The sequence below is a fragment of the Micropterus salmoides genome, unplaced genomic scaffold, assembly GCF_014851395.1.
Source record: "Micropterus salmoides isolate LMB-PRFRI ecotype aquatic unplaced genomic scaffold, ASM1485139v1 Ms_hic_scaffold_15, whole genome shotgun sequence".
In the NCBI taxonomy this organism is placed as follows: Eukaryota; Metazoa; Chordata; class Actinopteri; order Centrarchiformes; family Centrarchidae; genus Micropterus; species Micropterus salmoides.
The window spans coordinates 34,494,192-34,508,957 of record NW_024040596.1 but is presented as its reverse complement, the minus strand read 5'-3'; the positions used below and the strand labels follow the sequence as shown (position 1 = coordinate 34,508,957).

The following is a 14,766-nucleotide window of genomic DNA, read 5'->3' as shown; positions in this document are numbered from 1 at the left end:
TTTCCATGGGAGTTGCCATTGTTGTGTGACATCGTTCAGCTGCTACTCTTGAAGTCGGGGTACATATTATTTTTCTGAGTTCAGAAGTAGGAAATCCGACTTCAGGTGGCATTCCATGGTACTTTTTCTAGTTGGAGGTTGGAAATTTCTGAGTTCCCAGTTGTGTGGAAGGCAGCGTTACACCGGTCCCAGGTGTGTCCCATGCTACTCATTAACCTCATCAACAGGTCTGCAGCTCTGGAAACGGAAAGCAAAGCAACAGCAGAGTAAACCAAGCAGGAAACAAACACACAGGAGGAGAGACAGAGGAGAGGCTGAATCTCCAAAAGATCCACATTCAAAACATCTGATGCACAGCCAGGGAGAGAGAAAAAGGTCTGATGAGTTTAAAATTTGTTTTTTAAAGACTTTAACAGAGTCAGACTGTGGGATGTCAGCAGGAAGGTGAGGGGAACAAAGACTTTTATTCATCTTCCGTTTATAGACGTGTGGCTGTGTGGATTGATACCAGACTTCAGAGAAGATCGCATCACAGAAACTTCTGACAAAAAGGCCAACGTGCAGGACCCCCAGCACATGCTCGCCGACCAGATACTGTGTGTGGCGTGGGCAAACCCACACACCTTAGTTGCTGTCCTCGGTGACTTTATCAAAGGTAATCTCAGCCAGGAACTCCCCAAGTTTATTAAATGCCGAACCAGAGTCAGTCCTGACACCATCCTGTTGAGACCATCCTCTCCAGTCTAATATAAGAGCTTTATAGTGTTTCTAATGTTCCGTCTTCTTTGTTCAAGAATGATTATTATCAGGTGTGTTGAAGTTTCGCAGACTGATAACTTTCATGGGTTTTTTTCCCCCTAATGCCTGTAGGTTTCCCTCTTAGGTCTTCTTTAACTAGCCATAACCTAGAACAACAAATCTGATGTTTAGACTCCACTCATACTGAAATCTGTTACTATCCATGAAGTTTACTCCTATCTGTGTAGCCAGTAAGTTCTTGTAAACATTCTTGTATGACTCAACCTTGCTAGATTGCCAGAGCTGCTAGCCTGATGCCTGAGCTACTGTCTCTACCTCAGTATAACTGTTAACTGACAACTGATACAATGCAGTCAGATACACCACCACCAATAACTGATTTCAATAATGACCACCATCTCTCGAAGAAAGTATTCATTTTGGGGATGTTATAGTGGATTGCATTAGATTGTACAATAAACTTATGAGTCAGGGTATAAGTAAAAATAAATTCAGTTTGTTTATTTAATTTTATTTACCAGGGACAATGCACATTAATCAACACTGTAGTTTGACTTCAGTGTAAATGAACTGGAGTTAGCTAAATAGCTAATTACCATCCGTAGTCGCTGAGCAGTTTGTCACTAATTAGTGCCCAATATTGTCAGTACAGTGCTTCAACAAGTACTGTAAGAGAAATACAATACATAATAATACATAAGTACATTACAAAAGTGATAAGTATATAAATACAAATTGGTGCTAAATATAATTAGTATAGTGCCTACATAAGTACTGCAAGAAAGATAAAATACATGATAATACATAAATACATTACAAAAGTGACAGATGTACAGTATGTAAAAGCATTAAAATTATGCAAAGTGCTGATAGATGGCTGGATTTCTTAAGTTTGTTTGAAAGTTAATAATAAATTTAATCATTTAGCTGACACTTTTATCCAAAGTGACTTACAATTGCTATATATGTCAGGTCACACACCTCTGGAGCAACTTGGGTAAGTGTCTTGTTCAGGAACACATTGGTGGATGTGTCACAGTGGAGAGTGGAACCCGGGTCTCACACCAAAGGCATGCATCTTATCCACTGTTCCATCACCATTATTTATACCGTTATTAATTCAATAGATAAACTATTCGAGTAGCGGGTGGCTCTAACTGAATGCTGTTTGTCCAAACTTATTACGTCTGTGCAATGCAGTCCCTTCTACCTATCCAACTACCCTTGTTACACAACCACCGCTAACCTTCTGCTTTTTGAACTGGCTAAGTGGGGGAGGGGCTAGCCCATGTAACACCTTAAAAATGAGGCATGTGTCTGCAAACATTTTTAAACTATCTGAATTGAATAAGTTGTATTTTTTTATTCTATGACATTGGCTATTGACCTTTCTATCAAGAGTTTTTCTGTTTATACAGAGACTGGTTGATTTCAGGGTTGTGGTGTTTGAGACTAGCTTGTTAAGCAGAATGTTATATAGGTAAAATCATAGCATGCATAAAGAGGTTTACTGCCTTTGTTGTTTAAATCTTCCAAAATGAATTTGGTGTTGGTGATTTTTTAAAAATATCTTTGAAACTGTGATTCCAAGGTATTTAAAGAGGTCATTATGCTTTTTGGCATAATAATTTTCTCCCACAGAAAACACTGATCTGAACTGCCTGAAAACAGGTCGTTTGTAGTTCAGCCTGTCGTTGCCAAATACGTTCTGCACATGTGCAAAAGTGGTTCTGTCAGTCAAAGAAGGTTACCGCAAAGGTGCCTATTCAAAATGATCAGACTAAATCTTTCAAATCAATATAACAAAATGTTTTTCAATCAGTGGAAATGAAACTGTTCACTATGATGTAATAGGAATATACAGTGAGGAAAATAATTATTTGAACACCCTGCTATTTTGCAAGTTCTCCCACTTAGAAATCATGGAGGGGTCTGAAATTGTCATCGTAGGTGCATGTCCACTATGAGAGACATAATCTAAAAAAAAAAAAATCCAGAACTCACAATGTATGATTTTTTAACTATTTATTTGTATGATACAGCTGCAAATAAGTATTTGAACACCTGTCTATCAGCTAGAATTCTGACTCTCAAAGACCTGTTAGTCTGCCTTCAAAATGTCCACCTCCACTCCATTTATTATCCTAAATTAGATGCACCTGTTTGAGGTCGTTGGCTGCATAAAGACACCTGTCCACCCCATACAATCAGTAAGAATCCAACTACTAACATGGCCAAGACCAAAGAGCTGTCCAAAGACACTAGAGACAAAATTGTACACCTCCACAAGGCTGGAAAGGGCTACAGGGAAATTGCCAAGCAGCTTGGTGAAAAAAGGTCCACTGTTGGAGCAATCATTAGAAAATGGAAGAAGCTAAACATGACTGTCAGTCGGGGTGTTGAGCACAGTGTCAGAGTAGTATTCGTCGACTGGATGATTCACGGCTAGGAGGAGTTGTACGGTTTGGAGGGCGATTCAAATTACTTTGTGACTCATTAATCTTACAAGGGACAAGTATTTTGATATCTCAATTGGCATCTCCTGTGAGAGTTTGTTTTGTGAGCTGAAGCAGCAGGCAGCTCCCCAACGAGGGATGGGCTATGCCGCCGAAGGGGAAAACTAGTGATGGTGCTGGGAGTAATGACAAAAAGTCCAGACAATCTGAAAAAAGAGATAGATCTGACAATGGAAGTGGAAGTGAGAGTGACGAGTCCCAAAGCACAAGGAAAATGCCAAGATCTGAAGAGGAGGGTGGATTTAGGATGATAGTTAAATTCAAAGATAAAAGTGACAAAGCCTTAAACCCACTCAGACTATCGGAGGAGCTAAAAAACAAAATGGGAAAAGTTCTAAATGTTAAAATGATGATGAATGGGAATATACTTGTTTTTTGCAGAAATGATAATCAGAGGTTGAATGCCCTTAAAGTTCGGCATTTGCTTAACAGGCCTGTTGAATGTTTTATTCCTGGTCAGGCTAAAAATGCTAAAGGAGTGATCTATGTAAGCCTTGAGATAGAAGAGAGTGACATCTTGAAGAATTTAAAGGGAGCTGAGGTTGAAGCTGTACGGAGATTCAAAGAAAGCGGTACTGCTGTGCTATTAACATTCAAGCAAGATATTGTGCCAGCAAGGGTCAGCCTTGGATATATTAGCTTGCCAGTGAGACAGTATATTCGTCCCCCACTGCGTTGTTACAATTGTCAACGCTATGGCCATGTAGCGCAGCATGCGGAGGGAAAAAAAGATGTGGGAAGTGTGGAGGAAGCCATGACTTTATTCAATGTAAAGCTGATATAGTCAAGTGCTGTAACTGTGGCGGAAATCATGTATCTTCATTTAGGGGGTGTGAGCATCATGTTAGAGCTGTGGGAGTAGAGAAATTGAGAGTTGAAGGCAAAATATCATATGCAGATGCCCTGAAGAAAGTGAGGGGAACGGGGGAACCTTCCAGACAAGTGGTAGTTGAAGTACCTTCTGATTCCCAGCCTGATAGGGAGAAAGTGAGGCAGATTGTGGGAACCCAGTCATTCCTGGCATTCATGGTAGATGTTCTGTGGGCAGTTAGAGACCAAACCAGAAGATCTGACGTTATTAAAGTGGTGGTGGATGCTGCAGAGAGGCATATATGGGTCCTGAAGAGTTGCACAAGTATATGAGACAGAAACTGGAAGTTTATGAAAGAGGTAGGGGAAAACAAAAGATCACTGACAGTAATGAGGAATGTACTGGGGAAAGAAACATGGACATAAATGATGATAGTTAAATTGCTGATGTTTTACATCTTACAATGGAATGCACGGAGTTTGATGGCTAATGGACAGGAACTTAAGAGATTTGTTGATGAATTTAAGGATCTACCAGAGGTGATATGTATTCAGGAAACTTGGCTTAAACCATGCTTAGATTTTGTGATTCCTGGATATGAAAGTAACAGATATGATAGAAAAGGAAAGTCTGGGGGAGGGTGTGCAACATTTATAAGATCAGATGTACAGTATCAAAATGTAGAGATAATGTCTAAACTAGAATGTGTTATAGTAAGAGTTTGGGGACAGCACAGGTGGATTAACATAATAAACATGTATAATCCTTGTTTGCAAATAAATCTAAGCGAGTTGGAGTGGGTTATGGAACAAATAGGGACACCGGTCATTTGGGTGGGGGATTTTAACTCTCACAACCCTCTTTGGGGTAGCAGAATAAAAGATAATAATGGGAGCACTATAGAGGAATTTATGGACAGGTGGAGATTAGTTTGTTTAAATGATGGCAGGCCAACTAGATTTGATATTAGAACAGGAAATGTTTCATATATAGATTTGGCATTAGCATCCAGTGAACTAGCTAGGGTTGGAGAGTGGGATTCTTTGGACAGATATACAATAGGGAGTGATCATTACCCAATATTATTGAGGTTTGGGAAAACTTTATTGAGTGAAGAACAGGGTAACCAAAACTTATTTAATTATAGTAAGGCAGATTGGGCATGTTTTTCCTGAAAAGTGTAACAAAACTATAGAGGAAGTAAATGAGGAAGGGACAATAGAGGAATGGAATAGCAGCTTATGTGAAATAATTATGAAAAGTGCAATTGAATCTATCCCGATAAAGAAGTGTTCTAAAAGGAAAATTAGTGTGCCATGGTGGAACAAGGACTGTGATAAAGCAGTAAGAGACAGGAATTGTGGGTATAGAGCATTGAGGAAACATCCAACAGAAGATAAAGCAGTAGAATATAAAAGACTGCGAGCCAAAGCACGCAGAGTGATTAAGACTGCAAAAAAAGAGTGCTGGAGAAAATACTGTGGAAAACTAGGGGCAGAGACTGCAGTAACAGAAATATGGCGGGCAGTACATCGTATGGCAGGAAGTAATAGGAAAAGGAAAATGCCAGTTTTAGAGGAGGGAGGATTGTTTGCTACAAGTGATTTGGATAAAGCAAAGCTATGTGAAAATACTTTAGAGCTGTTCACAGTGGAGCTAACATTGGTGAAGCAGGTATAAGGAAAAGAAATGAGATATTAGAGCAAAATCGATACAAACTTGAGATAAATAATGATAATTCTGATGTGGGTAATTTATTTTTCTCATTAGAAGAATTGCACAGGGCAATTGGAAAAGGAAGGAAAACAGCCCCGGGAAAGGATGGTGTTAGCTATGAGATTAAGAATCTTAGTGACATAGTTTTGGAGGAAATCTTGGCCTTAATGAATCACATATGGCAAGAGGGAAGTCTACCTAGCACATGGAAGCATGCACTGGTGGTTCCAATATTGAAACCAGGGAAAGACGCTTATAAGGCAGGATCATACAGGCCGATTGCACTGACATCAGTCCTATGTAAAATAATGGAAAGGATGGTTACAGACAGATTGGTTTATAAGTTAGAGAAGAAGGGATGGTTTACATCAGTACAAAGTGGATTCCGTAGAGGGAGAAGTACCATGGATGCCGTTACGTCCCTTGACAGTGATATAAAGAAAGCAATGGTGAATAGAGAAGTATTAATGGCGGTGTTTATAGATATTGAAAAGGCGTATGACATGCTATGGAAGGAGGGGCTTGTCATAAAACTATATGAGGCTGGAGTTAGAGGGAGGATGATTAACTGGATACAAGACTTCTTGAAGGACAGGAGAATTCAAATTAGGGTTGCAAATGCTTTATCAGCTGGTACAGGTATCGATAACGGAACTCCTCAGGGTAGCATGATAAGCCCAGTCCTTTTCAATATTATGATAAATGATATATTTGAAGAAATTGGGAATAGTTTTGGAAAATCTCTTTTTGCAGATGATGGGGCCATCTGGAAACTGAGCAAATGCAAGTAGCTCTGAACAAAGTAACTAGTTGGGGTGAAAAGTGGGGGTTGAGGATATCAGTGGAGAAATCAAAGTATATAATATTTGGTAATAAGAAAACTGAATGTGGTGGTTTATTTTTGTATGAACAAGCAATTGAGAGGGTTAAAGAGTTCAAATTTTTGGGTGTGCATTTGGATGAGAAGCTAACATGGAAAAAGCAGATAGATAATGTTGTAAATAAGTGTGAAAAGGTAATAAATGTAATGCGTTCCCTCTCAGGTAGCACATGGGGTGCAGGCAGAGATACTCAACTAATGATCTACAGGGCAATGATAAGATCTAGACTGGATTATGGATGTGTGTGTTATGGGACAGCCGCTGATACACATTTAAAGAGGCTGGAAGTAATACAAGCTAAGGCACTGAGACTATGTTGCGGGGCCCTCCGTACAACTCCAGTCCCAGCTTTGTTGGTAGAGATGGGGAAATGCCATTGTCAATTAGACGGGAGAAATTGGCAATGCAGTATATTGTTAAATTATAGGCACATAAAGGAGAACACCCTACAAAAATAGTTCTAATTAATGCGTGGGAGTGGGGATCAGGGAAAAGGAGGAAGGAATGTTTTATGTTTAACATCAGAAAAAAAATTGAGGAACTGGGACTGAAGGAGGAAGGGGTGGCCCCGCAAGTGTACTGGTCAGTTGTACCACCGTGGTTGATGTCCATACCAGAAATAGATCTTAGTATAATGGATAACATCAAACATCATGAAGGCACAGAGTATCCCAATATGGTAAAGCGAAGACTGGAAAATCAGTGGGGAACTTATCTTCAGATATATACAGATGGATCCCAAGATCCACAAACTGGGAAGTCAGGCTTTGCTTTTTATATCCCACAATATGAATATGTAAAGCTTAAACGACTGTCTGAGGGGGTATCGGTGTATACAACAGAACTTCTAGCTATTATATGGGCACTAAAGTGGATAGAGGAAGTGCAACCAAGGAGAGCAGTAATATGCTCAGATTCGGCTTCAGTGTTAAAAACTCTGGGAGGAAGTAATATGGGAGCTCGGCCAGATCTGTTTATGGAGCTGATGGTTCTGTTGTATAAAATCGAAAAGGCTGGAGGGTCAGTGGGATTTCTCAGGGTCCCTGCACATGTTGGGGTAGAAGGGAATGAGGTGGCAGACAAGGTAGCAAAAATGACTCTGAAAAGAGATATTGATTTAGCAGTTTGTATTGGGGTCACTGAATGTAGATCTGTCATTAAGGAAAACACTATAGTAGTATGGCAGAGGCAGTGGGAAAAGGAAACAAAGGGCCGGCATTATTATGCAATACAAAACAAAGTAAAGACAGAGCAGAGTTACTTGGGTAAATCCAGAAGACAAGCTGTAATTATGACAAGACTAAGGCTGGGACACTGTGGATTTGCATGGGATCTAGCGAAGATAGGCAAACATGAGGATGGGCTCTGTAGAACCTGCAATCAACAACAGACTGTTAATCATGTGTTTATGGAATGTCAACAGTATAAAAGGCAAAGAGAACAACTTTATTCTGAGGTATCAGGAGATGGAATACAAGCAGTGACATTGAGAGATATTTTGAATCCTCATGAGAACCAATCAAGGATAGTGGAAGCAGTCATGGATTTTATATCTGCAACAGGATTAGCCCTCTGAGAATGAAGGTGCTATAAAGCGATACCGAGACTGAACTGTGGGTGGCAGCAATATGCCGTAAGGCATCTAGTCTGCCGGAAAGCCAGTAGAAGAAGAAGAATGTCTGTCAGTCTCCCTCGGACAGGGGCTCCATGCAAGATCTCACCTCGTGGGGTCTCAATGATCCTAAGAAAGGTGAGAAATCAGCCCACAACTACACGGGAGGAGCTGGTCAATGACCTGAAAAGAGCTGGGACCACCGTTTCCAAGGTTACTGTTGGTAATACACTAAGACGTCATGGTTTGAAATCATGCATGGCACGGAAGGTTCCCCTGCTTAAACCAGCACATGTCAAGGCCCGTCTTAAGTTTGCCAATGACCATTTGGATAATCCAGAGGAGTCATGGGAGAAAGTCATGTGGTCAGATGAGACCAAAATAGAACTTTTTGGTCATAATTCCACTAACCGTGTTTGGAGGAAGAAGAATGATGAGTACCATCCCAAGAACACCATCCCTACTGTGAAGCATGGGGGTGGTAGCATCATGCTTTGGGGGTGTTTTTCTGCACATGGGACAGGGCGACTGCACTGTATTAAGGAGAGGATGACCGGGGCCATGTATTGCGAGATTTTGGGGAACAACCTCCTTCCCTCAGAGCATTGAAGATGGGTCGAGGCTGGGTCTTCCAACATGACAATGACCCGAAGCACACAGCCAGGATAACCAAGGAGTGGCTCTGTAAGAAGCATATCAAGGTTCTGGCGTGGCCTAGCCAGTCTCCAGACCTAAACCTAATAGAGAATCTTTGGAGGGAGCTCAAACTCCATGTTTCTCAGCGACAGCCCAGAAACCTGACTGATCTAGAGAAGATCTGTGTGGAGGAGTGGGCCAAAATCCCTCCTGCAGTGTGTGCAAACCTGGTGAAAAACTACAGGAAATGTTTGACCTCTGTAATTGCAAACAAAGGCTACTGTACCAAATATTAACATTGATTTTCTCAGGTGTTCAAATACTTATTTGCAGCTGTATCATACAAATAAATAGTTTAAAAAAATCATACATTGTGATTTCTGGATATTTTTTTTTTTAGATTATGTCTCTCACAGTGGACATGCACCTACGATGACAATTTCAGACCCCTCCATGATTTCTAAGTGGGAGAACTTGCAAAATAGCAGGGTGTTCAAATACTTATTTTCCTCACTGTACTTAAGATGTGAAAATCTTTATTCGACAGTACATTTTTAATTTCTAACAATCTAACAATATAGCAACACGAAGGAAACCAACCCTAGCTGCTAGGGCCTGACAACCGATGTGCATAGCTGTAGGGTTAGCCAGTCGACATGCATCCAATTGCTGACTTAGGTTTAGGCACACACCCCTGTGACGGTAAGGTTAGGGTAAGGGGCTTTGGGTAGCTGTCAATGCCTTTTATACAAATGTAGCTAGCTACCAGCACTTCCAGTCAAGACTGGGCGTTTCATATAGACGTGTCTGGGGGCGTCTCATATGGACGCTGAAGGGATGCTACCTTTTGCATCAAATAATGCTTTGTCAGCCTTTCTGAAAGAGTCACTGACGCCCTGAGGCAACACCACGAGAAATTATGAACAGGCAAATTTGTGGTAACCTTTGACAGACAGGACCACTTTTGCACATGTGCAGAACTACAGATAGGGATCCGGCTGGCAATACAGATTTGGTACTAACACAGCCTTTTCCCTTTGATCCGTGTGAAATCACGTGCGTCATAATGCTCACCTAGCGCCTAGTTAGACACTCCCTCAAAAACACCAGTGGAAAAACACATTGAGCTGCAGCACACAGTGACAAGACGTTCGCCTGCTGCCTCTCCTCTCCCTTCCAAATATTAGCTTCCCTGCAGGCAGTCAATGGACATAAAGTTGTTACTGTGAGACAGTGCACAGTTAAAACTTGGATGGAAGATGCTTTTGTTACAAACTAATAATTCACCACTCTGAAACTCTTGCGCCAGACAAACTACAAAACGTAGCAAAAAAATTTTCAATGGAAACGGAGGAGCCACGAACACCCTATTCTGTATGCAAGCACACTGAATTTTCCTTCCTTTTTAACACCATTGTCTTTACAAACTTGTCGCAACTGATTGGGTCACACCTATGACATGCCCAGCAAATGGGAGAAAGCATACCTGGAAGTCCACTGCGGAATGTTGCACAACGTTGAAGGTCGTTCAGTTTGAAAACATTGCAAAATGTTTTGAGATTGAACTCGCCCCTGGGGGATATACAGCTGAACCGAAGTGTTTACCAGCTTCTGCTTGGCTAGTAGTCCTTTACTAGGAACTCCCAAAATGTGCAACTCCCAAAGATCTTGTAGAGGCGAGATGCATCACTCCATAGCTAAAACAAAGCATTCAACACATGGGGTGAAAAGAGGAGCTACAGCATTGTGCAGTAAGACAAAAATATGGTCTTATTTGAAAATTAAACAATGTCTAGAGGGGCAGCTGTTCCGCCAGCGTATGAGTGTGTGAGAATGTTAGTTTCTGTTTAAGCACTGAGGCTCAGTGTGTCACGATGGGTGGTGTGGAGGCAGGTTGGAGGACCCAAACGCAGGACACAGAGCGGAGCAGGTATAGTTCAACAGGGGTTTGAGGGAAAACAAACTAAAGGCGAGCACACTTACGGACAGAGTGGCTGGTTAACAGAGTCCAAAAAAAAAAAAAAAACAAGGTGATCCTAACAGAAATCCAAAAGTACAGGGAGACAAGACAAGCAAGGCTGGTTACAGGCAGGCAGAGAGTACACGCACGACAGGCTGGGGGGTAACATGAACAATGACCAGACCAAGACAAGACAGAAACACCGGGGTGTACACACACACACACACGGACTAACGAATAGGGCGGGAGCAACAGAGGTGACAGACATGAGACTAAACATGACAAGCAGACCTGGGGCAGAGTGAATAAGCGACAACACAGAAACGCACACATGTTACAAAATATCAGAACACAGAACTAGAACACAGTACAGAGCTTAACAGAGAACACAAGACCAGAAGTAAACACTAAAGACATGAACTAAAGTACAAGACTAAGAACATGACATGGAATCAAAGACCAACTAAATAACAGATAATGAACTGACCAAACAATAACTCAGAGAAACTCAAAACACAACAGACTATATAGCAGTTACTGGACACTAGACAGAACCCAAAACTCAACATACTATAAGGCAGATACCAAACACAAAAGTGCAACACAAAGAATGGCCGACCGGCAGAGCGTGACACAGTGTGTGAATGGTGAATGAAGATGCAGTGTAAAAGTGCTTTCAGTGGTCGAAAAGACAAATACAGAGCATTTACATGTAAACCTGTTCAAGTACAAACCCTAAATAAGGTTTTGAACCTGAAAATTAGCATAATATGACCTCTTTAAAATCAGACATCAGTAGTCTTATTGCAGTAATGTGATCTTTTGTGATTTTAACTTCAAACATCACCTACACAAGCTATTAGAAATAGCTAATAATAGTTAAACTTTTGTACATGAAGGCTTTGGTTTCAAATAAATGACATTTACATCTCACCAGGAGTCTTATTGCAGTAGTGATAGAGCTGGTTTGCTTTGTTCTTCAAATGTATAATTTCTCTAACTGTGATTCTTAATTCTGCCTCAGGTTGTGAATCTATCTTGTAAGTGGCTGGATGGACAAAGCAAAAGCATTCAGAGGGAAGGTCCTTTTCCTCTTCATTGCTACCTCTGTCCTCATCTTCTTCATCACTGGGAGAACACCCAGGACATACAGGTCCATCCCAAGGCCACGTGGGCCTCTGAACACTTGCCCCTCCCGGGTCTCTGAGCAGACCATCACCCCCCTCAACAATACCAAGCACTTACTGGTGTCAGCCTACATGGACCAGAGAGTGAATGGCTTCGATATACGCATCATTGGCATATTTAGGAGAGACTCCATCCAGCCCCTTTACTGTTTTTTCTGCTGTGCTGGCCAGTTGTCAACTACAACTCCAACAACAATTTTACAACATACAGACAACTTTGGCTTCCCCTTCGTGACTACAGATGTCATGTGTCAGATTCCTCAAAACTGCAACGCTACACATGTCACTCTTCTGACTCAGCCAGATAAAGTGAGGGAGTTTAACCAGATTTGGCTTCCTATAAGAAACCAGAAGACCAATGAGAAGCAGGAGAAAAAGTTGCAGTTCAACTTTACAGTCTGCATCTCCAACCTGTTTGGGACTACAACAACGTGCTTCAGTTTTCACAGACACTGGAGATGTACAGGTCAGCACAGCAACAACACCACAAACCACAAAGTCAAAAGCTCAGAAGCTGAGCTGAATCAGCCTTTTCTCTGACACTGTATAAAGCTTTGCAAATGTGCTATTTGTTTATACATTATACATACTATACAGGTGTTTCTGTGACTGTAGTAATTTTTTGTATTTGTACTTATGGTACACTGTATCTGTGGTAGGAGAGCAGGATGGGCAGTGTCACCATGGTGGATGCAAATCTTTGCTGTGCTTGGAGTCACACATGGCATCCATATGTGTTATGTTGTAAAAAAGGAGCAATGCAAAGGAAGAAACAAGATTACATAAACTAGCTCTAGTTTACATTAACACTTTACAAGGCAAATGTAGTACATTGGGGGTGACATGCCTGAACCGATGCCCAGTCTAGAGATAAATTAAAGGGATAGTTTGACATGTTGGGAAAAACATTTTGGCCGTTTTCTTGCTGAGTGTTAGAAGAGAGGATCGATGCCAAATAAAAACATATTAGGCTACAGCCAGGAGCCAGTTAGCTTAGCTTAGCTAGTCTGGCTCTGTCCAAAGGGAGCAAATCTGCCTTAAAGCACACTAATTAACACCTTATGTCACACTAATTTAATCCATATGGGGAAAAAAGGGTAAAATGAGTAAAACTTCCCCAGCCCATAACCCGCCATAAAATCACAGCTTGTTGTTTTTTTATCATCCTAGCCGTTTCCCCCTTTTCAGTTTTTGTGCTAAGCCAAACTAAAATTCTGTTGGCTCTAGCTACATGTTTAGCCTACAGCCAAGAGAGTGGCATCAGAGATGGACGGTTAGCTAAACAATCAACACTTATCAGTTTTGGTCTGATACGTTTGAAAAAGGTTTGGAGATACACAAAGCCGACACAGGAGAGGAGATCAGTTGGTGTTCTCTGCTGTAAGGTCCTTGTTTTTTTTCCCATTTTCTTTTGTTAACAGGATAAGCAATAATAATAGAGTATTGTTAGAAAGGAGGGGGTATTGGAGGCCAATGGCTTCAGGGAGTGGAGGGGATGAAGGTGGTGGTGGGTGGCATACGGTGGTTAAGGAAAAAGGGGGCTCTAAGAGGGAGGCATCGAGGGAAAGACCTGAAATGTCAGGAGATGAAGGAAGTAAAGTTAGGAGAACTGGAAATTCTGAAGAGTTAGTTGTGCTGTTTAAAGTCAAGGGAGCTAATCAAGGAGATGCAGGATTTAGGGCAATTAACCTATTAAAGGTTACTAATGCTTTGGAGAGTCAGATAGGCAAGGATTTTCAGGCCAAGATATTATATAATGGAATGTTAAGAGTTTGTTGCAAAAATAGGAAACAGTATGATGATGCTAGAGGTGTTGGGAAATTGGTGGTTAAGGTGGAGACTTTGGTCCCTAGAGGAAGCAATCAGGGAGTCAAGGGAGTAGTATATGGAATGTTTGCTGGCTTGTCTGAGAAGGAAATCTTGGAAAATGTTAAGGGGGCCCAAGTAACTGATGTGGTAAGATTTAAACGTAGAGATGGAGCTGGGGATCCGCCTATTTTGTTAACGTTTAAAGATGGTGTACTACCACAGAGAGTGTTCCTAGGGAGTATGGTGTATCAAGTGAGGGAGTACATTAAACCACCCTTGCGCTGCTATAATTGTCAGAAGTTTGGACATGTTGCTGGATCATGTCGGGGCAAAAGAAAGTGTGCAAAGTGTGGTGGAGATCATATCATACAAAATTGTAAGGCAGAGACTCCTAAGTGCCCTAACTGTGATGGGATCATGCAGCAGGGTTTTATGGCTGTGAGCACTTTGTCCAAGCTAGGCGGGTGCAGGTTGTGAAGGATCAGAACAAAGTAACATATGCAGAGGCGGTTCAAAGAGTGACCAGAGAAAGCGGAAATGGAAGCCCTGGGGAAAGGCCGGTGCTAGGATGCAAGGTCTCTGTGCCAAATCTACCACCTGCATCTTCATCTGACATGCTAATTTTTAGTAAGGAGTCATTTTTGTCTTTTGTTACTGATGTGTTGGTGGGTACTAAGAAAGCAACTAACCGGTCAGATGTCATTAGGTTAGTGGTGGGTGCAGCCGAAAGATACCTGAGTATAAAGCAGTTGCCAGAAAAGTTGCATCAATACATGATGGAAAGTCAGTGTATAGACGATCACAGTTGTTGAAGACTAGCAGTATGGAGGACGTTAGTGAGGTGAATGATGAGGACCCTCATTAATGTTTTCATGTGGT

General features: G+C 41.4%; 1 pseudogene; it reads left to right on the top strand.

Moving 5' to 3' along the window:
- The first annotated feature begins 254 nt into the window (after nucleotides 1–254).
- Nucleotides 255–12,851, top strand: LOC119903538 (annotated as a pseudogene).
- The last annotated feature ends 1,915 nt before the right edge of the window (nucleotides 12,852–14,766 follow it).